At 42.5% G+C, this 24,140-nt stretch overlaps 1 protein-coding gene across 8 annotated transcripts in view; it reads right to left on the minus strand.

Annotated features, from left to right (window-relative positions):
• LIMCH1 (LIM and calponin homology domains 1) overlaps positions 1 to 24,140 on the minus strand; it is a 365,336-nt gene that overhangs the window by 171,209 nt on the left and 169,987 nt on the right. The window lies entirely within an intron of this gene.

Here is a 24,140-nt window from a genome sequence, read left to right on the forward strand (position 1 = left end):
CTGATGACAAAAGACCCCTGGGACACTTTGGGGAAATGGGCCTACGATTGGTTCCACGACTGATCCATTCTGTATTGCAAGTGAAATTGGATGCCATCAAGCAGCGTTTACACAATCAGAGGAAATTTGCAGGTCATTGGGCTACAAGCCACAAGTCCAGCAAAAGGAGTTCCATTGACTTCACACCACCACTCCTAAAAGGCTTTCATGGTGCAGAGCACAACGGCAAAGGAAGATAGAAGCGAAGTCTATCTTTTATAACCAAAGATTTGTCTGGAGAAAAGGTGGACAATGCCATGAAGAGGCCTTTCATGAGGCAGCGTCACACCTGTCCTAACCCAGGATTATGGTGTCGGGGTTACATAATGTACGGTAGACTGACCCCTCTAGTCTTCATTCCAGGTACACCAACAGCTTGGCATTACATTGATTTAGTCATGGAACCAGTGGTGCAGCTATTTCTCGAAAGTTTCCTAAGAGACATTTTTCAATACACCACCAGGCCACAAGTTGCTACTGTGAGCTGCCTACGTGGCCTAAACGTGCTACCACAGCCTGCAGCATCTACATACTTTTCTCCTATTGTGCACATCTGGGATGTCATTGGTCAGCATTAGCAAAGGTGGCTACCAAAAGCGGATCTTGATGATTTGTGTGCCCAAGTACATTCCTCAGTCAACCATTAATAACTTATTGATAGCATGCCAAAAGCGTGCAAGTGCATGTATTGCCACACGTGATGTGCCTCATTCTCGATGCGGAATAAACTGATATTTTTGAACATTTTGTTTCCATTTTTTTGCATACCATTGACAGGTCTACGGATCCTGTGATTTTCATAATTCCACAACTTTTCTTTCTTGGTGTTGCAATTTCAATGATGAGTGCATATACCATACATGTATGATAGGTGCTGGTTTCACTCCAAGTACTCCCACCTACCGGGAGCATTCAGGTCCCCTTTCTCCTCCGGAGAGAAACCTCATGTATAAGAATCAAATCATTTACGATAATGGGTGTTGTAGTAAGCTGTGAAACTCTTTTCTTCTGACAAAGTAACTACATGTGTGCAGTAAGACAGACAAGTAATTTTATGTCCAGATTGTTGGTGGCCCCACAGAATGGCAGTGTGGACCGCATTTTGCCCTAAGGCTGCAAGTTGTGCACCTCGCTCTAGGAAAACAGAATTCAACCTATGATGTTTATGTAAAATGTATGCACTTTTGGAAATAGTTTCCTGCTGTTTTCCACCTGAAGTCATGGCTATGAAAAATGTCCTGTTTTACATTATGGTGCACTCTTCGTACAGTACTCTGCGGGAGAACTACAGATATTATCATTAATGGACACCTCTTCCAGACTTTGCACGTATAGCTGGTCATTCCAGGTGCTCCAGATGTTCTACTTCGGGAGCTTATATCAATGTCTCCCAGCTGCAAAATTTAAAGTCGAGCCAATCTTCAGCTTAATAAGTGCTTCATGCATTCGGTAGAGCCAAAGACCCTTTTGTTTCTGAGAGAATTCATTACCTTGATAAATCTAATCCAGGGTTTGTGTGTCAGTTCTGGAGAAATAAGTTTATGGGGGGAAAAAGGTCCAGGTTAGACCTGAATGAACCACTGCTTATTAAGAGTTGGTGATGAGCACATGGGGTGGTCTAGTCGGGTCTGCCACCATGAGGTTACAAAGGAATGGATCACGTTACATAAGGCATTACTGAATTTTTGCATAGTCAATAGTGCTTTTATTCTTAAATGCTGCACCACAAGTATCCCTTCCTCCCCATTAGAAAGACTTCACCCCCCACCTCTCCTTCCTCTCAAGAAAAAGGAAAATAAAACCAATACCTTCACATTTTTTGGCAGACTCTAACGTCCGGCTGTTATGTACAAGGGCCGTGCTGGCATGTTCCTCTGTCAGGTTTGTACAAACAAGGAAGCCACCGGCCATCGCAGGAATTCCTCAGATTGGGGTCTACCATTATAAACAACATTTTTTACTGTCTGCTGAAGTATAGATTACATTGAACGATCGGCCGCCTATAATTTATAATATCACATGGAGCTTTGTTTGATGTCCACGCTTCATGTGCAGCAATACATTACTTTATAGAAAACATCTGCTCTAGTTTTCCTCTTTGAAAGAGTTGCAAGTCTTAAAATTTCAAAGCCTGGATAGCTCTGCTGAACTTCATTTCTGAAAGTTATGTACAAGTATAGCAGTATTTTTTTTTTTAAACGGTTTATTATGTACTACTTAATACTGATTTCGATAGAGGGTACCATGATTTGAAGGTGTTGGATGAAAACAGGTATTTCAATCTACACTTTACCACTTGGATAAATATCAATATAAAATGGTAACGTGTGCACTGAATGGATGGAGATTTGTGCTTGGTTTAATGGAGTTGACCACTTGGTTGCAGACAATATACAAAGGGCAAAGGACAGACAGAAGGAAGAACAATATACTAGAACGCTCCAATTATGATTTATTTATAGTTTCTCAAGTCCGATATTTACAATGCACCAGGTATAGAGGAAAATGGCAACGTTTCAGCCATTAGAACCTTCATCAGGCGTGACGAGATTAAGCACTAGACATAGATTGTGGGAAGAGTTCCTGAGACCACGGTGTGATTCCACAAGTAGACCCAGTACTGTAGCAAAGAAAAGAGCAGTCGCCGGACCCAGGAACTTACACCACAATCTGTTTCCTGTGCATCAGCTCTTCACGCCTGACGAATTGTGAAGCGATGCTGCCATTCTCCACTATATCGGGTGCAGTGTGAATACTGGACATAAACTATGAATAAATCACAACAGGGACATTCTGGTGTGCAGTTCATCCTTCTCTTTTTTTACCACTGGATAGGTGATAATTGTTCAACTGTGATGGGCCGTGACGCACTGCTAAAGACTTGAAATGCATTGGGAGGGCACATGCGTGACCACCCAATCCATTTAACTCCTCCTGGACATCAATCATAAGACCAGCATCTTGGAAAACTTCATCTAATAAATGATGGAGGGGCGGTCTTTTGGTCACATTATAGTGCAGCATCACAATAGTACCGTAATTATATTAATAATTGGTGTAAACTGGTTAAAAAAACTCCCATTCCAACTATTATGAAGGTCCCGCTGGTCTCCACAGCCTGGTCCTGTCTTGACTCACAGTTTAGGCAATGACTGGTCACTTGGTGATCTGCCTTAACCTATGATTAGCCAAGTAGGTATTTCCGCACATTTCGGGTAAGCGGAGGACAGGACCAAGTGGCAGAGACCAATAGAGATGAGGTGTGCGCCAGAATGGGAGTTAAAGGGGATCGAAGAGGGCAAGTGTCACTATTAATGATTTTTAAGTAGTATATGGAATTTAAAGTGAAAAAAAACTCCCTGGAAAACGCCTTTAATGAAGCTAAATATCGGAGAGTACATAATGGTGCAAGGCATCAGCACGACTATATATAGAGAACGTTCAAAACCAAAGTACAGGCTGGACTGTGATCTGCCAGCACCAAAGCAAATGTATTTGATGGATTTGTATTGTATGCGTCACTGATACTTGAGTATGTCACAGCATGTTCTCGAGATTACCACCTAAACGCAATTCCTTCCAGTATAAGACTTTTAAAGGGCATCAATCCATGAATTTAGTGGCGGACACAGACAGAAGACGGCCCCTGTGCAAGAACAAAATTCCACCTTACCTGATGGGCCCCTGTGCAAATGCACAGGATGAACCCATGATATGTCCGACCCTGCATATATTATGCAATTCCGACAGTTACATGATGTGCTTTGCATCTGTATCTGGTATGTATCACTATACGATCCAAAGTCCCACAGGGTCTATTTCTCTAATATTACCCATCTGTCCAGATCTGCTAGCTAGGAACTGCTGTGCAGTCTACAGTATGGGGCAGCATTCTTATATATAGAGCAGATTTATACATAGCTCTGTTGGAAAACATTTAGAATAAATTGCATTTCATTCATTTAGTTCCCTGCACATTCAGGCTTCATAGTCATGAGGGCGGTGCTGATCAGTGACTGACGGCCTTTCCTGCATAAGTGTGTACACAGACATAGCCATCAATCACTGATTAGAACCGCCCACTTGACTACTGAGCCCAGAATGAGCAGGGACTTTAATAAGTAGTCATTCTGAATTTTTTCCCAACAAACTATATATCAATCTGTTCAGCTCAGAATGCGCTGGTACATTATGCTAGATGATCAGACTGATTGTACAATACGACTGGGTCCCTTTAACTCCCCCATCACAGACAACAAGATGAACCAGTAACATGATAATTGTAGTGTCACGGCCAAACAGAGCGTGAAATAACTTTGCTACCAACTTTCTAGCATCCCCCATGGCTGGTAAGCAGCTACTGTCATGATCCCTTTGGAGAAGCATTAATTTTCAGACTAAAAATGGCCATGCTCCATAGAACCTGCTGAGTTTTGGTGGGATCGCACGAAGGACTGTAATAAACCATGTTTTAGTAATCCCAGTATAAGAACAGCAGAGTTAATAGGAACCGTTTTGATAGCACTTGTTAAACACAGGGCCTGGCTCTTATACAAGCAGGCAGGATTGCATGTAAATCAATGAGAGTTACAGGGAAAATCAATATACATTAACCCATTACAAGTATAAGCCAAAGAGGACATGATGGGGCCAAGAAAGCAAAATATCAGAAAGGCATGTAATGGTCGGAAATATGGTATGTAACAAGTGAGCACAAAATACATTTAAAGGGTTATTCCCAAAATAGTAAATTATCCCCTATCCAAAATAACCTTACGGCTTAACTTCAAAGGGAATCTGTCATCCCCTAGCACTTATCAGACCTCTAATATGGGCATACAGGTGATAGAAATTTAAATCTATACTTACCTGTATGCCCCATATTAGAGGTCTTGTTGCTGTGATATGTCTTCAATCAAGGGCAAGGGGCCCTAAAGAAATCCCAGCCAACTGTGCTAATTATAATGTTTCCCCCCTCCCCTGCATGTCACAGTGCCCTGTGATGTGCAGTTGCAATGGCCAAATCCAGGCACAGTGACATGCAGGAGAGGAGGGAAACATTGTAATTCACACAAGAGGCGGGGATTTCTTCCAAGCCCCGGGACTAGAACTCATCAGAAACTTGTAGGAATAAAACGACATTTCACAGCAATAAGACCTCTAATATGGGCCATACAGGTATGTATAGATTTACATTTCGATCACCCATATTAGAGGCCTGATAAGGCCCAGGAAGCCCACACAGCCCTGCCCACAGTATAATTGAGCCTGTACAGCCCTGTACACAGTATAATGGGCCCCAAACCGTCCAGCATACAGTATAATGGACCCCGCATACAGTATAATTGGCCTCCACATAGTCCTCCAAATAGCATGATGACCCCCAAATAACCCTCCAAATAATATGATGCCCCTCACATAGCACTCCAAGCAGTATGATTGCCCCCACATAGCCCTCCAAATATTAAGATGGCCCCACAAATAACCCTCAAAATAGTATGATGGCCCCAATAACAGCCCTCCAAATAGTATGATTGCCCCACTATATACTCATTGATTAAAAGAATAAAACACCAATTCCAGTTCCTCCCGCTGATCCAGTCTCTGCAGCGCGTGGCCTGCACTGCTCGGCAGAGCGGTTGTGATGTAATGATGTCATCTCGCCCGCTGCGCTGAGATGTCAGACAGACAGAATGATGGAGGAGAAAGTGTCAGCTGACCGCTCCCTCTTACATCATTGCTTTCAACTGTATCTGTATTCAGCATAAGGATACAGGGGGGGCCCGGCACTGGTACTGGGACCCCCCACAATCACGGGCCCTATAGCGGCCGCATGGTCCATTGCTTTTAGTGGTACAGCACTGCCGTGAGTTGGATCCGCAACACAACAGATTCTTGGTTTGATTTTTTTTTTTGGAGGGGAAGAGTGGGACAATCTCAATAGCACATGTACCGAAAAATCTGATGTGTGACACCGGCCTTAAATGTATTATGAATATTGGGGGATGACTAAAGTTTGTAAGGCAATATATTGTCAAATTTTCTTAAGTTGTTCCCCTCATAAGTATTTGGAAGCAGCAAATCCATTCATACATAGCTAGTTCTGCTTCTATCTGAGAGCAGGATAATGGGTCAGACCTAATAATCCTGTGCTATAGTTACACAGTGCAAATTTACACCAGACAGTCTGAAGATGCGACTATTTTAGCACAGTGGATTATGCTGGATAATAAATTAATACATTCTTAGATACTTTAGTCCAACTTTACACAACCTTTTTAATTTTTTATTTTGTGCCTAAATTTCGGAACATTTTGGCACATCTCTAGCTACACTTTTTTTTTTTTTAAACAAAATCACACCCTTGTATCAACGCCTTAACACTTTTTGAGCGAGTCTCTAACAAACACAAACACATAATAAATAGGTCTAAAGACTAAAGCTTCATCGAGAATAGCGATTTTTTCACCGGTCTTGATGAGAGTTCACATTGGAATCAGACGGTCCTGATTCATTAGACGGCAAATGCCTCTGAGTTGAGGGAGCGCTAGGGAATTTAAGTTGGGATGTTTTGTCTAGGTTTTAGAATATGGAATAGTGTCATGCATGATAATTGTAAATGGAAAAAAATTGGAGGTTTCAATAAAAATATCGGATTAATAAGAGGCAAACAACTCTTAATGAATCAGGAGCGTCTGATGAGTGACATACGACTTGCCACAAACCTTACTCCAGTTGCTAACTGGAGTAATATTTCTGGCTAAGGAACATCAGAACTCGCCATGAATTAGACGAGCTGTGGAGTCACACCCCCACCGCACCCAGTCCTGCCCCAGCTCTGCCATCTTTGGCAGAGCTAGGAGAAATTGGCATGAATAGTTGCCAAATTTTAGTGCAAGTCCTAGTTTCGCAAAAATTTAACAATTTTTCAAAGCAATTTACACCAGAATTCTGATGAAATGGCTTTGATAAATTGGGGCCTAAAAGTGACTATTTGTGTCAAAATGTGCCGAGATTTGGCGTATTTTATGTCAAAATCAAGGCACACTGATAATAGTAAAACAGCCCCATTATATAAAGTCTAGAAAATGCTCTGTAACCGCTGATACTCGGCAGTCGCTGCACAAATCTCTCGGGTATGTTGCTACACTGTGCCAGTCTGGAGCTCACACAACAATTCTTAGACGTGATAAAACTGTGTCTGGCGAAGTTCACACTTCCGTTTTGAAATAAAAAAAAAAAATGTAGAAAGACAAATGTTAAGCAGAATGGCCCCATGGCTTACAATGGGGTCTGTCTGGGTTCTGTTACGGGTCCATTTTTAGAGCAGAAGTAAAAGCGCATCATGCTAAAAAAAAATTTATTTTCTAAAAAACGAACACAACATAACCCATATGGATCCTATAATAATCAATGCTTACTTTTGTACCCATTATGCGATGAATTCATATTCGACATTAATTCAGATTTTTTTGGGCTGTTCTGTTTTTTAGGACCAATTGGAATGTCTACACGCAAGTGTGAATAAAGGCCAAGGGTAAATTCACAAGTTAGTGTTTTTTTGTGTGTAAAAAATAAAACGGACTCATTTTCATCAGTGTGCTGGGTCAGATTTTGATCCATGAGTCAGTTTTTACAATTAGCTTATCATTTGTGCTCTCTCGTTGGGAAACAAAAATTGCAACAACCTGATGGAGATTTCCGAAGCTTTTCCTAGCAACAAGTCCATAAAAAAACTGACAGCACTAGGACACCATCCAAGTGCTGTTTGTGTTTTGTTTTGTTTTCGTGGCCCCATCCCTTGATTTGGAGAGTTTCGTCTGCAAAAAATGAAATGTCCCATGGACTACAATAATGACGTGTCCTATTCAAGAAAAAAAAAAACCTCTGGAAAATAACATAGTTCTCATTCACGGACAGAAAACAAGTATCTTGAAAATAAGGAATTGACAAAGTATAATAATAATAATAATAATAATAAAATTGCATACAAGTACAAAGTTCTATAATAAAGCTTTATTTAGACAATATAAAAAAAAAACATAACTCCTTTTGTCTGTGGCAACATGTAAAAGTTTTATTAGAATATTTTTCAGGTATTTTTTATATGTGATCATATCCAGTTTGAGGTTTTAAAGCCATAATTGTGGTATGCAAGATCGGGCTCCGGGGGAGAAAAACACAATCCTTTTGGACAGTCTCCATAACCAGAAGGATGAAAACATTTCACACTCATTATAGTCTAGTGGCAGCACTGTGCTAATGGTGACAAATGCCAGCCTTTTATGAAAGGTCAGGTGCCATATTTGTTAACACTGCTCACTGTGTTTGAGGAAATGTTCCATGTCATTCAAGGACAACCACGTAGAGAAGGGCGTTAATGTGAATAGGGACATCGCTGCAGGTCAAGGCCTACACTAAAGCTACGACCTCAATCCTATCACCACGTATGCTTATAGTCTTCCTATAAATCATATGTAATTACAAAGCACAAATGAACACATTTCCTAGGTCACCGGCTTCGAGGAGGTTTCAGCCGTGCAAAAAAATTCTACATTTTAAAGTGTTTAAAGAGACTCCTAGGATTAATGAAACAGTGTTCAATGTCAAACTGTAAATGTCAGACATGTCAATCAACGGGATTTACAGACACCTACTGCTCTTGTGCTTAAGTTTTTAGAATGGCCACATTTTCATTGGAAAATCGATCATTCTTAAGTTCAATGGGGGGTCTGATAGTGGCACATTTTGAAAAACTGTTTTAAAGGGAATCTGTCAGCAAGTTTTTGTAATGTAATCTGAATACAGCAAGAGATAGAGACTGAAATACAGAATTCAGGGATGTGTCACTTGTTACAGTGTGTGCTGTAGTTTACTAACTGTGGAGGATTTATCATTAAGATTGATGGACTAATCTGACCACGCCCCCTCCTGTGATAAGCAGCTCACTGTCTATGGACATTGTATATACAGAGCCTGGTGTAGGCAGGGTTAGCTTTCTCAGCTCTGCTTCATTCTAAATCTAAAAGCTCTGATTGTGTGAGAACGGCTGCACCCAGTAATCTAAGTGATAAATTGTTAGATTCAGCTTCTCTTTGCCTACATAAGGCTGCTCTCAGATGAGGTAGCAAAAACCTGCTCACAGGTTCCCTTTAAGGCTAGGTTCACATTTACACAGTGCTCTCCGTTGAGCGCTACATCAACGGTTTCTCTCCGAATACCCCCCAAAAACTGTATTCCAACGGGAAACCCCAACATAACCATTCACATGAATGATTGAGATGGAAATTGAATCTTAGAAACCATGGCTGCAAGAAGACATAATTTATCAAGGCGATGGTAACCTGTGCAAATAACTATATAGACTCACTACATATACATGGTCTCTAAATAGTACAGCCATACAGTTACACATTGCTCCTATTGCGACATATGCAAGCATAATAAATATTAATTTATCACAGTGGTATTTTTATTAAAAATAGCTAACCTGGGATTACAAAAATCTGAAACAGCGCCACACTTGTGCATGGCTGTATAAGGTATTGCAGCTTATCCAAATTTATTTACATAAGACTGAGCTTTAATACCAGACACAGAGAACTGAAAAAAGATTGCTATTTATTGAAGAAAAAAAAAAAAATACAAACCCAATAACCTGAAGAAAACTTGACCGGTAGTTCTGTGGACTGTAAATATTTTAATGAGACTCTGCTGTCACCAGCCATGGTGATTATGGAATAATAAAACTTCTATACCTTATGTGCAAATGCTATAAATGTGTTATTTCGGCCCCCACAGTTGGTGGAAGCTAAAGAAGTATGTGGGCTCTCCATCTGCAGCTATTGTGCACCGCACCTACTCACACCGCCGCGCTACACAGATATCATTCCCTAAAATGCTAAGATTTTACATTGTTAGACGCAGTAGGACACAAAAGTGTTCCTGTTTGCCATACACTTCAATCACAGCAGATATCAAAGACATAAAGTACAAAACAGAGGAGGAAATAATGAGAGCACTTTACAAGAGGAAATTACTGCCACGCACAGGCAATATGTGACATTTTAGAAATTTTAGCTTACAAGATAACAAGGTTGTATATGGTATATTTAGAACTGCGGTACATTTAGGCTATTTTACACACTGTGTAAATGATCTGCACATTAAGACCTTATTCAGACGTCCATTTTTCCTATACGTATTCTATCAGGGCTTCTCACGGATAGAAAACGTACCCATTATATTCAATTTCTCTATTCACATCATGGATGCCATCTGAGATTCTGGACTGCAACTTATTAGGCCTCATGCAGATGTCTGAGTTATATATGTGTTCTATACGTGTTTTTCAATCACAGAACAAGTATGTATTATATTCTATTGGACTGTTCACACGTCAAAGGGCTTTTTTTTTCCAAACTGTTTTGTCCGCAAATAAAATTATGGAAACATTTCAATTTTTGAGCCAAGTCCAGGATCAAAATTACCCATACAAGCCTATACATAGTAACATAGTCTTCCTTCAACCTTAAAAACTAAGTCCATCTAGTTCAACCCATAGCCTAACATGTTGATCCAGAGGAAGGCAAAAAAAACCCATGTGGCAAACACTAAGCTCTACATTGGGAAAAAAAATTCCTTCCCGACTCCATACGACAATCAGACTAGTTCCCTGGATCAACGCCCCATCAAGGAATCTCTTATTTATAACCTGTAATATTATATTTTTCAAGAAAGGCATCCATGCCCTTCTTAAATTTTAACAGTGAATGGCTCCATAAAAAATAAATCCACAACACCTATGCTACAAAATGTACACAATTTAATGCAGATTTTCCATGCTGTCAAATCCAGGGCTGTGGAGTCAGAGGCCATTTTGGTGGAGTCGGTATAAAATGGACCAACTCCTAAAATATATAATAAATTGCTTACAGTAATTCAATGCAGTTTGTGGAGAATATTTTTTCATAAGAATTTGGGAACGTTATGAAATGTCCTATAAATGTCTGTCCTATTCCTGATCTAAGGGTGTAGACTTTCAGCTGAGATGAATCTGTGCTACAGTAAATTTATCACTTAAACATGAGCCATGTATGAGGGAGTCGGTGTCATGGAAATTGAGGAGTCGGAGGTCTGGCTTACCGACTGCACAGCCTTGGTCAAATCATTATGGGAGAAGTACCGTGTGGATGGACCCTCAAACTCAATGTAAATCATGCCCTTGGGTTAGAAATGAGTGAGAACCTTTTGAAATACAAATTTGCTAAATTTTTCCAAAAATTAAAAATTTACAGCACATTGTAAGTTCTCAAAATACCCTGAAAAGATGTGTATAACACTGTAGAGTCTCCTACGGCTGTATCCAATGACTTTCAAAAATATATATATCAATGGGTAAATGTATGTGCTGTTTCACACACTCACTTTATGTAGAATTTCTTCACTGTTTCATGGTTTTCTCTCACTCTTTCTATTGCCAAGCCTAGTGCAATCTTTTTCTATACAGTTTCTTCAGTGTTTTGCAGTAAACAACGTTATGTATAAGATATGAATGAGTGCTGAGAGTAGAACTCATTGTTTGCACAGTGATGCGCGGCATATCATATGGAGTGCTGGATGTGTGTGTTGCCCGAGGAGTGATCCAACGCATGCGCTACAGCGCCGTGAGCACTACTTCGGGCAGCAGACTCTAGACCCTGGATAGAAGGGACAGACATGCTTGTTGTACAACCTTAGTGATGAGAGCGCAGACAGCCCAGACGCATAAGGTCCTAGAGGTGGGAGACTACGTCAGCCGTATTACAGATGGGAGGTAACAACCTCAGGGCTCCGGAAGGAGGAGCAGACATGCGCAGTAGACACTGGGATACCTCTAGTGACTGAGGTCTGATTAACACAAGCGCAGTAGGAACAGGAGACAGAAGACCAAACCGGCTAAGAAATAGGATCTGACCCTAACTTAGGGAAGTGGAATTACCTTGATACTGCGTGGTGAGCCTTTATATAGAAGGGGATATGGTGGAATACAGCTCTTTGCAGGAAGACTGGATCTTCTCCTGATGAACCACTTACCAACGGGGAAACACGTCGAGGAGTACTGGGGGCAACCTAATATGTTTGCAAGATAAAGCCCCTGTCTCACATAGCGAGATCGCTAGCGAGATCGCTGCTGAGTCAAGGTTTTGGTGACGCAACAGCGACCTCACCAGCGATGTCGCTATGTGTGACACTTTGCAGCGATCAGGCCCCTGCTGTGAGGTCGCTGATCGCTGCAGAATGTCCTGGACCTTTTTTTGGTCTTTGCCCTCCCGCTGGTCAGCACACATCGCTGTGTGTGACCAGCGGGAGCAGCGATCAGGCTGGTAACCATGATAAACAGCGGGTTACTAGGGGCGCACGCGCACTTAGTAACCCGCTGTTTATCATGGTTACCACTCTGTTACGGTGAGCGGTAACCTCCCGCTCACCATAGCAGAGTGGTAACCATGATAAACAGCGGGGTTACTAGGGGCACGTGTGCCCCTAGTAACCCGCTGTTTATCATGGATACCAGCCTGCTCCTGCTTCAGCAGGCTGGTAACCAGGAGCAGGACATCGTGGAAAGATTCTTTCCACGATGTCGCTGCTCCCCTGATCGTTGGTGAGCCTGCCTGTTTGACAGCTCACCAGCGACCACATAGCGACGCAGCAACAATCCCTGACAGGTCGTATCGTTGTCGGGATCGCTGCAGCGTCGCTAAGTGTGACGGGGCCTTTTAAGTCCTACTTTGACTTTTCATATCATGTCATTGTTATGAAACGAAAGATATGGTGGAATATCGGTCTGCCGATTTAGAGTAGGAACTGTGAATTGAACAATATTGAGAACCCTAGGGACACTATATCAGGAATAGGATATGTTGTCAGGAATTGGGACTTCTCTTGTAGGTTGCACCCTTGATATGTGTGTTGTATTGATGTACTGTAGTTTGGGGAGCATTAGACATGAGTACATAGGCCCCACATACATTTTCCTGCTGTTTTTAAAATAAGTGATTTGTTGCATAGGTTTTTCTGTTTAAACTCACACCTATATAAAATACATTTAGTGGCAAAAGGGTATCTTCACCGCTTCTGGTGAGGGGAAGTGTAGAGGTAATGACCATAATGGGTCAATATCTATTTATTTACCTGCACTAAGTCACTTTTTTTATGGGCACTTTATTCATGTTGTATGTGTCATATTGTGATTATTGAAGATTATCTTTTATGGAAAAGGGGTTTTCTGTGTTAGATGCTAGACTATTTCCCTTTAATATTTAATCAAGAACGTGTGATTAGATTTGGACTTAGGCAACAATGCTAACTAAAGAGCCACTATGTTTACTGTCGACCCAGCTTCAATCAGAAAAATGGATGTTTTCATTATACAACCCCTTTAATTAAACAATTCTAGGAAATCTTACTTGAACCGTGTATATGGTCACCATAAATTGTGTTTTTACATGCACTGTGTTTCCTAGTGTCTGGGGAATTACTTATTATGAAATTCTCTAATATTTCGCAAGAGACTCTAAACCAGAAGACGCTCACTGTAAACAATTATATTAGCTCATATGTCATTGCAAAAACCAAAACTCACTGTGTGTACACTCATGGGTATGGGATGTGCATCTGTATGCACTATGCATAAACAATGGGCATCTATGTGAAACCTGCAAACACATTATTTAATATGTAATGTGAAGACCTTAGCGAAAATTGCCTTCAGAACATGCTGCAGGTACAGAAGAATAGCAGGGGAAGATTTACAAAACTGAAAAAAACAACTTGTTGTTGACCAAAGCAACCAATCGGAGCGCAGCTTTTATTTTTCAACTGCAAAATTTGAAATGAAAGCTGATGGAATTGGTTGCTATGGGCAACAAAACAGCTGTAGTTTAAAAACCATTTGGATAGCGTAGGCCCAAGTGTTTATAAATCTTTCCCAGTGTCTTGTCTACTATGATAGGCCGGATAGCCATTGCTTTCTGAACTAAAAGGTGACTGTTGGGTACATCATTGCCAATGTCACACCATCCTCTACAAAAGCACATCAACCCTGGATTACCGTATGCTAATTTAATTATCGGCTAATTAGAGGTCATTGTGTAATAGCATAATGCCATAATAAATTAAAGAGCTGAGAGGTCAGGCAATAGTATAGAACAGATCTGGACAACCAGACAGTAGAGCATTTGGAGGTCATCTAAGGATCTCCTGGCCATGATGTCCTGATGTCCCTCCATTACAGTACATCACACAACGTCTTTTACAGGCCTAAACTCGCCTAAAAAGTATTCAGAAGACACTCAGAAGAATGAACATATACATTTCTATGTAAAAGCGACTAGCCCTTTACATGTTCAGGCTTTTGAGCGTCTCTATCTGCTTCACGTTTCCAAGGATGCCAAGTGGGTAAAAGTAGTGACCTGACCATTCTTCAGACATTTTCCTATCTGAAGACGCTCTTTACTTTGCAATACAAATCAATGGAAAGACTCAAAATATGCCCAAAAGATGCTATGGCGTCCCTGAGTGTTTGCCCGCATTTTTCCTGAAATCATTTAGCGGTATCTTCATTGTTGAATGGAGAAAAAAAATGCAAACTGGAAAATGCTCAAAAGAAAAAAATAACGCAGGAAGTCAAAAACGTTCAACAGCACAGGAAACGACCAAAAAGATGCAAAAAAAAAAAAGATACTTCAAGACTAGTGATGAGTGCAAGTGTTCTTGACTTGAGTTTGCCTAGGGTGCTGCAGTGACATGTTAGAGTCCCTATGGACGCATGTTTCACGGCCGTTAGACACAAAACATAGAGGGATTGCCCATGTTTGTCAGGCAATCCCCGCATGTTTTGTGGCTGTCTAACAGCTGTGAAACATGTGTCCGCGGGGACTTGTCACTCGATGACCGGCAATACTTTGTGCATACCCGAGCACCCTAGGGAAATTCGAGTAAAGAGCACTTGCGCTCATTACTATTCAAGACAAAAAACGCTGATGGGTCCTGAAGAGTCTTCCTCATAGAAGACTCGCCCGCACATACCCTTAGCTAAAAAACACATTTTCTTTCTTGTGACCACTGCAGGCGAAATGTGTTATTACATGCTGCTCATTTCTGGAAACCCCTTACCAACGATGATTCCAGCACTGGTCTCCTGGAATCAACATCCGGTCGGGTATCAAATGACTTCATCTGTCAGGAAAAAACACTGCTGCACTGAGTATGTCGTACCCTGGGCCATTAATAAGGAAATGTCTAATATTAGTCAATCCCTAATGGGAGACCATGTCATATCTGTCTGGGTTGGTAATTCGCAACTCTTAAATCTAGCTAATAAAGTTGAGCCCCAAGCAGGTAACCTAACTTTATGACATCCATATGCGGTAATAAACTATTTGAATAAGGTCATGAGACTCCCTTAAAAATATTTGCTATTTTTACTGAAATAGAAGTGCCATCAATGATGCAGTCCATCCCCACAGATGAAAGAACATTTTATACAGATGTTGCAAAGAAAACAATTGAAGTTAGTTTTCGGGGCTCCCTCCACCTCTAGGTGCCAATACTATTCATTTGAAATGTGTGATGAAAACTCGATATCACAAACACGTGTATATGGCAAAGCATATCTGGAAAATATTTTTTTCCTTTATAGAGATGCCATGAAATATTAGCTCACTTTATGTACAATGTTGATGCTTCTCCACAATAACACTTTATCTAAAGAGTAACTAAACTTTTAAACAGTTTTTTCTATTTTGCAGGCAAATTTAATTTCCTGCAGATTGGTGGGGGTCAGGGTCAAGGGACCACCACTATCACTCAAATGATCCCAAGAAGTGTGCAGCTCAGCAGACAAGAGCGTACACAGAGCATAGCCTTTTACAGAACTCGGATCACCAATCAATCTCCAGGTAAGTGCCTGCAAAAAATAACTGATGAAAGTTTAGTTACACTTTAAATACACTCTACAGCAGTATCCCGCACGAGGCTGGTATACATGCTGTAGAGTGCTTTCTAAAGTCCCGTGGCATACATTTGGTCTCTCATAACTGGTTTATTGTCAGGCTACTAGATTTCACGTTAAAACACAACTTCTTTACATTTGATAGTCAGTTCTACCACCAGCTCAGCGGCACGGCGATGGAGCCCCCATGCACCCCCACATATGCCAACCTGCTCCTGGGCCAGTGGGAGGACACCATCATGTTTCAGGAGGGAATCTCATCATGTTGGTGACCCCAGATACTTTTCTGGGGGTGCTACATAGACTATATCCCGATTCTATTGTCTGGGCATACAGAGTCCTTTCATACGTTTGTAAAAGAACTTAATACCAATCAGATTGGACTGAGATTTACCAGTGAAATTGACCCGCACAGAATCAACTTCCTTGACTGGGAATGACAAGTTGGGCATCTTAATGACTGAAACATATCGAAAGCCAACCAGTACAAATGATCTGTTAAGGTGGGACAGTCACCATCCCCCGGCCCTTAAACGGGGCATAACCAAGGGACAGTATCTTTGTATTAGGAGAACTGCTCTTCACGTCCCAGATTCTATGATCAGGCCAGGGATCTCCGTAATAAATTTAGGCACGAGGGATAGCCAGTCGACACAATGAATGAATCCTTCAAATTTGCTGCATTATGTGAGATATCAAACTTACTAAGATCTAAAGAAAGGGAAGACGCAAATTCGGTGTTGTGTGTGATCGTAACTTTTGACGACAGGGCTAAGGAGGTGAGAGAAATTCTGAAACGTCACTGGGCCATCCTGACGGTGAATCCAGCTTTGACTGATCTAACACCCCCCCTCTCCCAGGGCTGTGGAGTCGGTAAGCAAAACCTCCGACTCCTCAATTTCCATGACACCGACTCTAACTCCGACTCAGACTCCCTCATACATGGCTCATGTTTAAGTGATAAATTTACTGTAGCACAGATTAATCTCAGCTGAAAGTCTAGACCCTTAGATCAAGAATAGGAAAGACATTTATAGGACATTTCATAACTTTCCCAAATTCTTATGAAAAAATATTCCCCACAAACTGCATTGAATTACTGTACCCAATTTATTATGCAGTACAGACCAAAAGTTTGGACACACCTTCTCATTTAAAGATTTTTCTGTATTTTCATGACTATGAAAATTGCACATTCACACTGAAGGCATCAAAACTATGAATTAACACATGTGGAATTATATAGTTAACATAAAAGTGTACAACAACTGAAAATATGTCTTATATTCTAGGTTCTTCAAAGTAGCCACCTTTTGCTTTGATGACTGCTTTGCACACTCTTGGCATTCTCTTGATGAGCTTCAAGAGGTAGTCACCGGAAATGGTTTTCACTTCACAGGTGTGCCCTGTCAGGTTTAATAAGTGGGATTTCTTGCCTTATAAATGGGGTTGGGACCATCAGTTGTGTTGTGCAGAAGTCAGGTGGATACACAGATGATAGTCCTACTGAATAGACTGTTAGAATTTGTATTATGGCAAGAAAAAAGCAGCTAAGTAAAGAAAAACGAGTGGCCATCATTACTTTAAGAAATGAAGGTCAGTCAGTACGAAAAATTGGGCAAACTTTGAAAGTGTCCCCAAGTGCAGTTGCAAAAACCATCAAGCGCTACAAAGAAACTGGCTCACATGAGGACCGCCCCAGGAAAGGAAGACCAAGAGTCACCTCTGCTTCTGAGGATAAGTTTATCCGAGTCACCAGCCTCAGAAATGGCAGGTTAACAGCAGTTCAGATTAGAGACCAGGTCAATGCCACACAGAGTTCTAGCAGCAGACACATCTCTTCAACAACTGTTAAGAGGAGACTTTGTGCAGCAGGCCTTCATGGTAAAATAGCAGCTAGGAAACCACTAAGGACAGGCAACAAGCAGAAAAGACTTGTTTGGGCTAAAGAACACAAGGAATGGACATTAGACCAGTGGAAATCTGTGCTTTGGTCTGAGGAGTCCAAATTTGAGATCTTTGGTTCCAAGCACCGTGTCTTTGTGCGACGCAGAAAAGGTGAACGGATGGACTCTACATGCCTGGTTCCCACCGTGAAGCATGGAGGAGGAGGTGCGATGGTGTGGGGGTGCTTTGCTGGTGACACTGTTGGCGATTTATTCAAAATTGAAGGCATACTGAACCAGCATGGCTACAACAGCATCTTGCAGCGGCATGCTATTCCATCCGGTTTGCGTTTAGTTGGACCATCATTTATTTTTCAACAGGACAATGACCCCACACACACCTCCAGGCTGTGTAAGGGCTATTTGACCAAGAGGGAGAGTGGTGGGGTGCTACCACAGATGACCTGGCCTCCACAGTCACCAGACCTGAACCCAATCGAGATGGTTTGGGGTGAGCTGGACTGCAGAGTGAAGGCAAAAGGGCCAACAAGTGCTAAGCATCTCAGGGAACTACTTCAAGATTGTTGGAAGACCATTTCCGATGACTACATCTTGAAGCTCATCAAGAGAATGCCAAGAGTGTGCAAAGCAGTCATCAAAGCAAAAGGTGGCTACTTTGAAGAACCTAAAATATAAGACATTTTTAGTTGTTTCACACTTTTTTGTTAAGTATATAATTCCACATGTGTTAATTCATAGTTTTGATGCCTTCAGTGTGATTGTACAATTTTCAGTCATGAAAATACAGAAAAATCTTTAAATGAGAAGGTGTGTCCAAACTTTTGGTCTGTACCGTATATTTTAGGAGTTGGAGTTGGTCCATTTTATACTGACTCCACCAAAATGGACACCGACTCCGACTCCACAGCCCTGCCATCTCCGTCTATCATCTTTCGCAGAAGGAGATAGATTAGGGACCAATTGGTCCATAGTTGTTATACCTGCCTTAAGAAACCACCCACGTGGTTGGAAAACAGGAGTACTGGCACCTTTAGGTGCGGCAGGTGCAAATTTTGTAGGTATGTTAAGGTCACCAATTCCTTTGTTAGTGAAGCCACTAAGAGAGTCTACCGGTGAAGACAGTTTGCTAACTGCCGCACCTCGGGGGTAATATATCTATTTAAGTGCTCCTGCTCTCTTGACTACGTGGGAAGAACAAAACGAATACTGAGGAGGAGGGTGGGTGATCACATTTGAGACATTGTGAATGCAAGGGATACCCAGATATCGAGACAAGTGAAGGAATGTCATGGGAGTAACCTGGACTGTTTTATATTCAGTGTAATTGAGGTGGTCACACCATCCTGGGGAGGGGAGCACTGGGATCAGAGGATCCAACAGAAGGAGGCACAGTAGATACACAGAATAAATAGCATCAAACCACTGGGTTTAAATTTCCAATTGCAGTTTGGCTGCTTCCTGTGACCTCTTTCCTTGGACTGTACTTCTGTATTATCTTCCCAACACTATGTCTGTGGCCTATATCAGACATGTTCCTGTCTTTTTGCCTATTAAGCCAGATGGGTATTGGTTGTGAAATTTCTATGCCTGTATGAGTCGGGATTTATCAAAGTTGCACCCCAAGAAAATCTTTTTCCCCTTCGAGAATATCTTCTTGCGGGTAATATGATGGCTTACAATATTATCCCTTTGTGATGTACCATCCCTATATCTGCCCCTTTGACTCTATCCAATATGTCGCTATCCAGGGGCCCATTATTGAGTCCATTATATACCACTCCCCCTTGGATAAATGATTGGGTCCTGCATCTGTGGTCCTGGATTCTGATCATAAAAGCGATCATATGGGCCTATGCGCATGCGCTGACAGCACGTTACTGTGATCGTCAATATAGAGGGGCGGATATGCTAGCATTTTCTGTTCACTCCAAGTAATGACACAGCTGGCGCGCTGGTGAGTGGCAAGCATCCATTTGAAAGAGACATGGTGCGTCACTGGACATGTGGTAGGGTACGTCCAATCAGCGGGGCGGGCAGTATCTCTGTCGTCACGCATCAGGCATGTGCTCGCACTCCACCAATGGACAAGCAGAAGCAGCAGCTTCTCAAGTCTCGTTCTGATTTGGAACGCAGACGATCTGGGGCACTTCCGGGTTCACAGTCTGGCGGTATGTGAGGATTAGGCATACAATGAGGGGACTTCCTCTACTGGATGGGACGCAGGTGCTGATGACCAGCACCATCTATTTAAGAGTGCCGGTAAGGTCACACTGTGGCATGCTACTGGGTGGGGGTTGATGCTAAACTCTGCCACTTGGCAAACCGCCCAGGTGTATTTTGAATATCATATCCAAGGGATACACAAGGCACTTTACCTACAATGTCATCAGTATCCTATTGAGGAGCATGCAGAGCACTTTACTAAGACTTCCATCATAACTCTTATAAGCCAAGTGGGTTTTTGTTTGGTTACACACCTTTTCATTCTAGGAATTTACACTGTATGTGGCTCCTGATGAGCCGATCTGTAGGAGAAATGCGTTAAGCAATACATAGGTGTACTTGTTCTTGTACTTAGCATCTCGTATTGAACATATGATATACTGGTCTGCATTCCCAATTTCAGCGTGCTATGCACGAATGTTACCTCTTTCTAGGATTACCTATCCTAATATGGGTCATATCCTCTGGTTATATATTAGTATCTAACCGTACTGTATTCTTGGTATTGATTCTGGACTACATTGAAAAGAGACCCTGTTGGTAACCATTAGGACCATTGGTCTGACACGAATTATGTAACTTACTAGACAGATAAAGAGGTCTTTAGAACAACACTGTGACCTACCACATTTATACCCTTTGGTGTGACTTGTTTTTTTGGTGCTTTTCTTGATTATCGTTAGTTGTCCTGGTATCTGAGGTCGGTTAACCCGTATCTGCCCCTCACTTATGTGTATTATTCCCTTCACTTTCCATCTGTTGAGGGTCTTATAGGGACTGTTGGGGCAAGCCGTTGAGGAGTGGGGGCGCCATCTGCATCCAAGACGGTGCCAACCTCTGCTGATAGGCAGGGAACAGACCAGGGACCAGTGTAGGGTATTGCCCCTCCCCCTGTTCGCATGTATCACCCTGCTTAGGGGTCTTTACTGGTTGGGTTGATATTTTTTGAGGGAGTTTTTTCTCTATCTTGTTTTATTTTAAACAAATACTAATAAACGTATACACCTAAAATCTTATCTGTGACTCTACTCTTTAAATACACAAAAAAAAAAAAGGTGTTATGTTAAAAGTTGTGAACTGAATTTGGATATTTTTGTCGAAGAGTATATCCACGACTTATTAAAAGGGTTGTTTTATAAATACAACCACTGTCTATATGCTTCTATTATAGCATTATATTGGGGCTTCTCCATTCTGTACCCAACTTTATGAGTGGGTCAAGAAATACTTCCGTGGGCGTAACGCTACTCAGACAACACAGGGTGAGGGTAAAACAGCATGGCAATACTTTATTTAACCACAAAGTGGACAATAAACACACAGAAAAGTCCCAGCAAATACCCAAGATGGTAGAACATTACACAGTCTCACCCTTCCGCTGACCAACCTGGGATAGAACAGCTGTGACTTTAGGGACTTCCAGGGCCGACTACCTCAACCAGTGGCCCCCCCGCTTCTGGCGGGCCACCACAGAGAGAAGGTGGCGGCAAGCTTAGGAAGCTAGCAGTTCATTGAAGTACAAGGCCAGGAGACCAAAGGGTCCCATCCTGGCCTCTCCGAGAGTTGCCATGGCGCCAGTCGACCGGTAGATCCCTCCTGGCAACTCTAAATGTCTCCATGGGTTCTAGACGACCGGTGGGTCCCTCCTAGCAACCCCAAAACAACATATCCATGGGGTCAGGTGACTTCTTTGTCCTCTCTTGGTCTCTCCAAAAGTATCCATGTCTCTCTGATGGTTAATGGAGCAGATCCGAATCTTTCCAGTCAGGGCCGGTACCCTTAGAATCATGTAGAATACAAATCTCTGTCTCTTTGGATGCCATGCAATCCATCTACTTTCCTGAAGGATGTCTCTCATTCTCCTTCTAAGGTCTTTCTGATTCTCTGTCCCAAGACTGAATCTGTCTAAGAAGCACATCTCCTTTCTGCTTCTCTGGGCTCAAGTCTCCTGAATGGCAGAACTGCTCTCACCCTCCTCCCCCAAAGCTTAGTGTGTATATCACATGTCAGAGGTAAAGGTGCAGGGCTCACCTATCATTGTTTGAGATAATCTATTTACATAGTTGGTATCACAGGCGCTCTTGTAAATACACATCATTGTTTCAGAATCAAAGAGCAGATAACATTCAGGGTTATACAAATAGTAGTCTGTGTTAATCAACTAAAGAAGAACAGAGATTAAAGAGTCAACATAAAAATAAAGGAATGCAGCTCTCGCCATCAGAAAGTATGTCTGGCATAATTAAGATTTTACTCTGTATCGTCACAGATGCCCTTGGCGATTGAGCGTTTCATGTATTAAAATGGACAGCGATTCACCTAATGTCATGTAATTCATCAGCAAAATCAGCTATTTTTTTTTCTAGAAAATCTTTTAAAAAGGAAAGCATGCAGATTAACCATTCAATTGTGATGCCACCTCAGAGAACTATGAATATTTTACTCTATCACAAAATTGTAGCAAAATTATTTAGACCACTACTAATGTTTTACATGGGAACCCATTAATTTGAATGGGTGTTAAAACCAAGCACATGCGTTTGGTGTGGCATTGGCATGGCCGAGCAGTTCAGTGTACCCTCCCACCAACTAGTTTTCCATTAATCTTCGCTCCTATAAAGCTAGAGCCGTCAATCAATGAAGGAGAGGGTGAATATAGATGCAAATCAAGTAAGTGGGAAACTGCGCTGAACTGTTCGGCCATGCCAAGGATGCACTGAACACCAGTGCTTGGTTTGAACAGTCATTTTGAGATGATACAATTGGTGTCATCCCCCTAGATAAATCTTTAACAATTGGTTTAAAATCACAAGAACGTTAGCTAACAGTTCACATTAGTCTGTAGCACCCTGAGGACTCGGCTGCTACAGGGGTATTGCACCTCAAACCAGAGGTGTGGTATTCCACTCCCGGGTAAGGATGGAGTGTGGGACTGAGCTCAGTAGGCTGCATGCACTACATACATCCCATTTCCGGGGGACAGAACTACGGTACTCCCACCAGTATATGTGCAGGTACGACAGCGTCTGTCCCTGGCTGGAGTGGGAGGGGGGTGGAACATCCCAGTAGTGTAGGGGCAGATAGGGGGAGTACTCTGGGTAAAGCTAGGAGCTCATTGGGTGCTAGTCACCTGGGCTCACACATAGAGGGAGTATATATGGTGGGCACCATCTTAGGACAGGGTCTTTTTAGCAGAGGAGCTCAGCCAGGAGGGCTGACAGGGAGCTGTGGCTCCGGCTGGGCCCAGCTCCAGGGCCAAGCCTGCATTGAAGAGAGAGAGGAGGAAGAAAGGCCCAGAGAAGCAGAGTCAGAAGGAACCCTAAGAACCCAGAAACAGACCAGAAAGGGTGAAGGGTTGGCGGACACGGGTACCGGAACCCGAACTGGTGGAGGCCACTTATCCTCAGCCAGGAACCGGAGGTCGTGGTCAAGATTTGCCACGACCCTCACCAAATCCACCAGAAAGGCACACCAAGTATAGGGTCAGGGAACCCAGAGGAGGTTTGACCACTAAGAGACCCGAGGGAGCCGGCCAAAGGTGGATCCCTGGTGGGAATGGCCAGAGACAGAGAGGGAGAAGGGAGCTCAGGACCACGCTCCAGAACTGCCTGGGGGTTAGCCGAGTCCAGGACCTGGTGGACGCAGCACGGCTCGGGTGGTCACTCAAGGCCAGAGTGACTGAGAGAACAACCGTGAGTAAAAACCCTGAAACTGCACCTCAAGTCTCTGACTCTCCTTTCTACAACATAACTACACCCATCATCCACACCTGCTGCCCTGAGGCCATACCCCTCCCGTTGGGGATTATACCATCACTGCTGCACATATACCACCGGCCTCAGCGGACTGCTCTGCAGCGGCGGCTTCAAAGCCGCACTCAACGGGTGGCGTAGTCGATCAAATTAACATCTACTGCCATAGACTGCCACTTAGTTTGACACCCTGGGCACGGACCGGGTCACCGCCACAAGGACTAC

Source organism: Phyllobates terribilis, unplaced genomic scaffold, assembly GCF_046119375.1.
Source record: "Phyllobates terribilis strain yellow unplaced genomic scaffold, ASM4611937v1 Scaffold_1__5_contigs__length_1240528914, whole genome shotgun sequence".
NCBI lineage: Eukaryota > Metazoa > Chordata > Amphibia > Anura > Dendrobatidae > Phyllobates > Phyllobates terribilis.